Here is an 8,381-nt window from a genome sequence, read left to right as displayed (position 1 = left end):
GAGAACTCGGAAGGGTACTTCTGAAAAACTGAATGAGATATAAAACGATCATATCAACAATTCCAGGAATTGAAAATACAACTAGATCAGCAGAATGAGATTTTTAGCAAAGAGACTGAAATCCTCAAAAAAAAAATCAAAACAAAAATAGCACTTCTGGAGATAAAGAACACACTGAAACAGTTGAAAAATGAAATAGCAAACTTGGGAAATAGAGTCGACCAAATGGAGGAAAAGATCAGTGGTAACAAAGACAGATTTCTAGAAATAAATCAGAAGGAAGAAAAGGGAAACTGAAGAATGAAAAATAATGACAGAGAAACACAGGAACTAGCTAATACCATCAGGAGAGGAAACATAAAAATAATGAGCATTCTCAAAGGTGAGGAAAAGGAGCAAGGACAAGAAAGCTTTTGCAGACTAATAGTTGATGAGAATTTCCAAATCTAAGGAATGAGCTGGAGATTGGAGTTCAAGAAGTCAAAAAAACACCAATAATCTCAACCCAAAAATCAGTAACAAAAAAATAATTCTCAGGGCAGCCAGGAAAAGAAGATGGTAACCTATAAAGAAAAACCCATTAGAGTGTCATCAGACTTCTCGTCACAAACTTTACAAGCAAGAAAGAAATGAAATCAAATAATCAAACTGTTAAATGAAAGGAAATACCAGCCAAGAATAATGTATCCAGCAAAGCTCTCTTTTAGATATGAAGGAGAAATAAAGACCCTTCCAGACATACAAAAATTGAAGAAATTCTCCAGTATAGGAAATACTGAAAGGGGCTGGTTCACCTAAAACAAAATGACAAAATTAAAAAAAAAATACATAATAAGGAGTAAGGCAACTAGCAGTCAGACAGTAGGAGAGGAGTATAATCCTTACTAATAAGAAGGCATTATAAACTTAAACGATAAGAAGAGAATTGCTATATTGAGAAAGTAATGAATGTTCAGCATACATAAGGACAATTTGGGACAACAACGAGAAGGGGAGGATTTAAAGGTACAATTTTGCAAAGGAGAATGGAAATAAGGCACATGCAGGAGAAAATGGACAACTAACTGTGTATATATGTAACTACCCTTTACATATCTGTAATGGTAACCACACAACAGATATTCAGAACCGAAGTATATAACATAAAACAAGAAGGACCAGAGGAAAACCTCACGAAAGTCAACCAAAATAAAAACAAACAAACAAACAAACACACACACACAAGGACAAGGAAGCAATGGAAACACCGAGCTACCAGAATGCAAAAGATAAAATGGCTATAAGAAGACCTCATTTTTCAATAATCACCCTAAATGTAAATGGGCTGAACTCACCAATAAAAAGGCACAGAGTTGCAGAATAGATCAAAAAACAAAACCCAACCATATGCTGCATCCAGAACACATCTCAGCTCCAAAGACAAATATAGACTCAAAGTGAAAGAGTGGAAAATGATATTTCAAGCAAATGGCATTCAGAAAAAAATGAGAGTAGTGGTACTAATATCAGATGAAATAGACTTCGGCATACAAAAGGTAAAGAAATATACTGAGAGACTCTTCATAATGATAAAGGGAATCATGCACTAAGAATACATAACATTTATTAATATCTATGTACCAAATCAGTGAGCCCCAAAATTTATACAGCAATTACTAACAGAACTAAAGGGAGAAACAGACCAAAGCACTATCATAGTAGGGAACATAAATACCCCACTGTTGGAAATGGACAGATCATTCGAACAGAAAATCAATAAGGAAATAATATCCTTAAATGGCACATTAGATCAACTGGACGAAATTGCCATTGACAGAGCCTTTTATTTCCAAAGAGCTGCTTATACATTCTATAGTGCACATGGAACATTCTCAAGGATTGACCACATACTAGGACACAGAGATAGCCTCAACAAATATAAGAGGTTTGAAATCATACCAACCATATAGTCTGATCATAATGCTTTGAAACTAGAGATCCATGGCAAAAAGAAATCAGGAAGAACCACAAATACATGGAGATTAAACAACGTGCTACTGAAGAATAACTGGGTTACAGAAGAAATAAAATGAGAGAACAAGAGATACATAGAAACAAATGATAATGGTAGTACAATATAAAAAACATTTGAGACATGGTAAAACCAGTCATAAGAGAAAAGCCCATATCATTACAGGCCTATCTGAAAAAAAGAAGAATGAGCCCAAATAAACAACCTAAAGCTTCATCTTAAAAAAGTAGAAAAGGAAGAACAAATGAAACTTAAAGTCAGCAGAAGGAAAGAAATAATCAAAATTAGAGCAGAAATAAATGAACTTGAAAACAAACAAAAAACATAAGAAAAAATAAATGCACCAAAGAGCTGGCTAGACTTACTAAAAAAAAAAAAAAAAAGAGAAAGGACACAAACTAAATCAGGGATGAAAGAGGGGAAATTATGACTGACATCGAAAGGATCATACACAATAATACTAAGAAAAAGTATATAACACCGAATTTAGAAACATAGAAGAAATGGACAAGTACTTAGAAAAATAAAATCTTCCTAGACTGAATCAAGAAAGCTGGATAATTTAAGTAGACTGATCAGCAGTATGGAAATTGAAACAATCATCAAAAACCTGCCAAAAAGTAAAAGTATAGGACCAGATGACTTCACCAGAGACTTCTACCAAACATTCAAAGAAGATTTAATACCTATTCTCCTCCAACTCTTTCAAAAATTCGAAGAGGAGGCAATACTTCTCAACTCATTTTACAAGGCCAATATGACCCTGATACCAAAATCTGGTAAATAACACAAAAAAAGAAAACTACAGACCAATATCTCTCATGAACACAGATGCAAAAGTCCTAACTTAGATACTACAAACTTAATACAGCAATATATTAAAAAGTTTATATATCACAATCAAGTGGGCTTCATCCCAAAGGCACAGGGATGGTTCAACTTATGCAAATCAATTAATGGGATACACCACATAAACAAATTTAAAAATAAGAATCATACGATTATATCGATAGATGCAGAAATAGCCTTTGACAAGATATAGCATCCATTTATTATCAAAACACTTCACAAAATTTGAATAGAAGGAAACTACCTCAGCATAATAAAGGTCATATATGACAAGCCCTCAGCCAACATTATACTGAATGGTGAAAAACTAAAAACTATCCCTCTAAGATCAGGAACAAGGCAAGGATATCCACTTTTGCCACTGTATTCAATATAACATTGGAGGAGATATCACCTCACACCTGTCAGAATGGTTATCATCAATAAATCAAAGAATAAGTGTTTGCCAAGTTGTGGAGAAAAGGGAACTCTCATACACTGTTGTTGATATTATAGCCATTATGGAAAACAGTCTGGAGTTTCCTCAAATAATTAAAAATGGACACACTTTTTGATCCAGCAATTGCACTTCTGGGTATTTATCTAGGGAAAATCAAAAGAATAATCTGTAAAGATCTGTGCATATCTATGTGCATGGCAGCACCTTTCACAGTAGCCAAGATATGGAAGCAACCTAAATGCCCATCAACAGACAATTGGATAAAGAAGTTATAGTTTATTTATACAATGAAATATTACTCAACAATTAAAAAAAATGAAATCCTACCATTTTAAATGACATGGGTGGACCTAAATGTTATTATGCTGATTGAAATAAGTCAGACAGAGACAGATAAATACCCTATGGTTTCATTTATATGTGTGGAATCTATGGAACAAAAAGAACAAACTAATCGAAAACAGACTCACAAATATAGTGGACAATCTGGTGACAGCCAGAGGGGAGGGGTGTTGGGAGCTGAGAAAAATGGGTGACGGGTCAAAGGAATACAAATTGGTAGTTGATGGATGGTTACGGGGATGGGGAGCATAGCATAGGGAATGCAGTTAGCATTAATGTAATGCCTAAGTGGAGAGCTGGAGGAGAGATTACAAAATTAGGGGTATCATTTTATAAACTATATAAGTGTCTAACCTATGTATTGCATATTTAAAACTAATAACATAAAATTAAAAAAAAGAAAAGGATGTATGGCGGGCCAGCCGCCACAAGTCGATCAGTACCTGAAGGGGGGAGTGGGAATGAATAAAGAGACACACGACTGCTGATGCGGCCGGTCTTCAGTGATGCTGAAGCTCCGAGTTTATTTCCCATCACCAATATATGCAGTTTGAGTACGTGCAGTTTAACAATGAAAAATATGCATTACTTCAGTGAAAGTAAATCTTTAACTTGTACATAGAAACTACAAAATCACTGAAACTCCCAAAAGTAATTGTCCCATGACAGATTCTATCAATTACCCCAATAGCCATCAATCCTCTGTGTCCAGGAACTGGCCGTTCTCACCACATACCTCAGCAACTTGTAAGCACCCTCCAGGTGCAGGCAAAGACAATGCCTTAGGAGCAGAAACAGGTTAAGCATTAACTGAGCCAGTCTGTAAGGCTCTGAATTACCTGTAACCATGGCTCCCCACAAGGATGTCTAGGATGTCAGCTAACAGCTCTAAGAAGAGGGCCTGATTAGCTTATAAAAGATAAGGTACAGGGATGGTCGTGAGAGCTGTCTTTAGACACTGGAAGAGCAGACTATTATTTTTTTGGATAAGGTATCTTGAAGCAGAACCGGGACCAATATGTAGAAGGAACCAGGAGGGAGATTTTGGGCACAATATAAGAAAAGAAGTATATAAGAGTGGGAACTGTGCTGATGGAAAAGCATGGTAAAAGATGTTATTCAAATGAGTGTCTTGGGAAATAGTAGTTAGCTTTGCTCTGAAATGGTCCAAGAATTGCCCAATGACAATTTGTTGAGAATGCTGCAAAGGAGACTCAAACAACGGGTGGGTGGCGGGACTAAGTAAATTTTAAGGGTAACTCCAATAATGAGATTCTTTGAAATTGTGGCTGAAGAAAGTTTGAGAGCTTAAAACTGTAGCAGCACTTTGTTCTCAAGTAAGATGAACTCGAGCTTTTGGTGGAATTGTGGACCAAGTCTCTGGAAAGATAGTAAATATAGTAAGTATGTGTGTTTCTAAAATTGAAAGAGATAACTCTGTGCTTTCCAGTGACTGAAAGGCAAATCCAGAAAGGAATGGTGCCACTGTAGACTCAGTATCCACTGTTGACCAGAGTCATTTCTAAGGGATAGTAAAATGAGTTAAATTTTCTGGACTTGTTTTTGGAGGTGTTTCAGTAGCTGCTCATAGAAACAAGGAGGCTGAAGCTATTCAGTGACTCACACAGCAAAAGATAAGAAGTTTAAATATATCCGATTGACACAAAGCCATGTTATTTCCAACAGCATGCAAAGGTAGGACTAGACCAGATGGTTTGGAAATGACATTTTCCTGCTTTTTCTCTATTCCCCCTCAGGCTATCTTTGCCAACTCTTCATCTTTGAATCAGGGGAGTGTTTGTACACATATTTTGATTTGCTTCAGGTCTTGCCCTTAAGCTGATTGTTCCTTACCATTCTCTGACCAAAAAATGGTGAGAATTATAATGATCTTCTTTCTAGGAGTAATCTACTTGATTCATGAACCTCTCTGGAGCAAAGATGATAAATAGGATTAATCTTTTGGGCCAATTCCAATTGAATGGTAATGGCTACCAAGGGCAATAGGATGAGAAGTTGTTTGAAGCCTCAATTGAACACAGCAGGAAAGAAGGCCCTAACTGATTAACAATGTTCTATAGGTATAGGATGGGAAATTGGCATGGATGTCTCAAAATGTGCTATCCTTGGGTTAGAGGAGAAAGTTATATGTTTCTGCCAAAAACTATTATTATCTGTGCCTTGCTAGGTTAATGGATTAGTACACACAACGACTAAACCATAATCTTCAAATATTTTTCGACCATTATCATCAGATATAAATTGAGCCTTGATTATGGCCACAATATCATTTTTAGCTGTAGTTCTGGCTCTGGCCAGATTGAACCCCATTCTTGCCACAGATGGTATCCTAACTCTGAGCATTATCAAATATGTTAAAGCAAACCCATCCTCACTGCTAGAGACACAGTTCAAGGCCTGTGCTTTTCTAGAGGTGAGTCAGTAGCTGCATATTTTGCTTGTGAAGAACAGTACATTATTGACATAGCAATATGATTGTCAGTATTTCTTCTTTAATTGTCTAGCTTCAGGGAGCACAAATACTTTATTGCCATGGTAGACAGTCTTTTCCTTAAAAAGAAAAAAAAAAGGAAAGGAAGAAATGAAACTCAAATGAAAGAAGAAATTTCCTATGACTGTAAAAACATAAAACAAATGCCTGAACATGATTTTAAATAGGTCTGTAAACATGGCTGATGGAAGGAAGCTTTCTTGGAATGGACATATACTGTTGAGTCCTGCTGGATACAGAGCACATTAGGAGTCAAGGATACCATGAATTATGTGCTGGAAGTCAGTTTCTATTAACTTAATAGACTTCACACAGCTACCAAATATTGTCTGGATAAATGAGCTTTCAGAATAATAGTTTTTTAAAAATCATAAAGTGACTTGAAAAGGTAGTAATAAAACTGTCAGAGTTTCTACTTTAAATTTGAGGTGTAGTAGGGAATATGAAAAATATCTAAATATTTTCAGAATGTGTGGGGTAGGGAAACTGAGGAATTAGAGTTCCATTTGAATCCCTGTATTGGGGCAGGTGGGGAAGGTGGGGGGTTTAGAATATATGATAGCAGTGCTATCCATTAGTACTTTCTGTGGTAATGAAAGTGTTCTGTATCTGTATTGTCCAATGCAGTAGCTACTGACTGCCTATGGTTATTGAGCATTTGAGATATGAATAGTGTGACTGAAGAACTTAATTTTAAATGTTATTTAATTGTAATTAATTTAAAATTAAATAGCCAGTGGTGGCTAGAGGCTACCATATTAGACAGCATAGTACTCAAATTTAGGTCAGTTTCCAGATTCAAGAGCAATAAAAGTCCAAGGAAAGGAAAGAACAACCAATAAATCTGTATATCTGTGTTAAATTTATACTTCTACTGAGAAGAATAGGCTTTGTTAGTTTTAGATAGACCCTGTATCTTGATTTTAGATGAGAATATGCCAGTATTGATGGAAGGTTTGTCTCTGTGGTCCACCTGCAGAATATATAAAGTTCAAACACGTTATCCTTTATTAATGGATATTAATGACTTTAATGAAAATAACTCATTTTGTTTGAAGCAGAGAAATAAATATTTCACAAAAGAAATGTAAATAAGATTTAGATTAAAGAATTTGTAATGTTTCTCTTCTGCTCTGGATATAATAACCAGAATTCTATCTTTTTAAGAGACATTTATAATTCAGTCAAAGCCCCAAAACTTAGTATCTATTTTAATATCATATTATTGGTCACTTGGACTAAAGAATGAAATGAGAAAAAATTATATACTGTAAACCAAATGAATTTCTTTGGATACAGTTTGGGTACTGACACAGAGCTTAGAGTTGATTGGCTTTCATTTGCTTTATTGTTCTTTCAATAATTATAATTTTGAGATATAACTATTGAATTTGCAACTATCTCCCTATGCGCTACTTTTGTACTTTAAAATTTTCCCTAATTTTTCATAGTTCATTCACTCAAAAACTCTACAGATGTTTACTATTCTGGTGCATTGAGTATAGTGGGGTATGGTAAAAGATAATGTTGGGGCAAGATTGTGAAGGACTTTGAAGCCATTTTGAAGTATTTTAACTTTGTCCAAGAAGCAGTGAGAGTGACACGAGATTTTTATTTTTATTTATTTATTTTTCTTTAATGCCTACAGCATCTGGTATTCCTAGGTAGTCTCCTATCCAAGTACTAACCAGGCCTGCCCCTGCTTAGCTTCTGAGATCAGATGAGATTGGGCATGTTCAGGGTGGCATGGCCATACACTGACATGGGATTTTTAGAAAGCTTAGTCCCTGCAGCATGAAGAATGAATTAAAGAACATGGAAAATGAAGCCTTGATCAGTGAGAAGTTTAGTGTAATGGTTAATGTGACAGATGATGATGATAACCTAAAATAATAGTGACAGTAAAGATGGAAAGAAGTAGACAAATTTGAGAAATATTTAAGAAGTAGTATTTCTAGACTTTAGTGAGTGATTAGGCAAAGAAAGATTAGACTATACTTCCCATGAGTAGCCTCTGCTCTTGCCCTCTTCTTTTCCTGAGATGAGACTCAGCACTCTTTTCACTATCCACCACCCCCAAAATAAATCCAATTCCCAGTGCATTGATAGGGAATATTTGTTTTGCTGTGTATTTCATGGAAGAATGAATTACCTGGTTACATTGCATACTACAGAGTGAAATTTTATTTAATTCCCTCATTGAACATATCTCTCCCAATGTCTCTTCC

The 8,381-nt window shown here is 35.4% G+C and overlaps 1 pseudogene; it reads right to left on the bottom strand.

Annotated features, from left to right (window-relative positions):
• Positions 1 to 7,792: 7,792 nt before the first annotated feature.
• LOC118608603 lies at positions 7,793 to 7,911 on the bottom strand (annotated as a pseudogene).
• Between the last annotated feature and the right edge of the window lie 470 nt (positions 7,912 to 8,381).

This window comes from Rousettus aegyptiacus, unplaced genomic scaffold, assembly GCF_014176215.1.
Source record: "Rousettus aegyptiacus isolate mRouAeg1 unplaced genomic scaffold, mRouAeg1.p scaffold_m13_p_9, whole genome shotgun sequence".
NCBI lineage: Eukaryota > Metazoa > Chordata > Mammalia > Chiroptera > Pteropodidae > Rousettus > Rousettus aegyptiacus.
The sequence above is the reverse complement of the archived record's forward strand: the minus strand, read 5'-3'. Positions and strand labels throughout refer to the sequence as shown.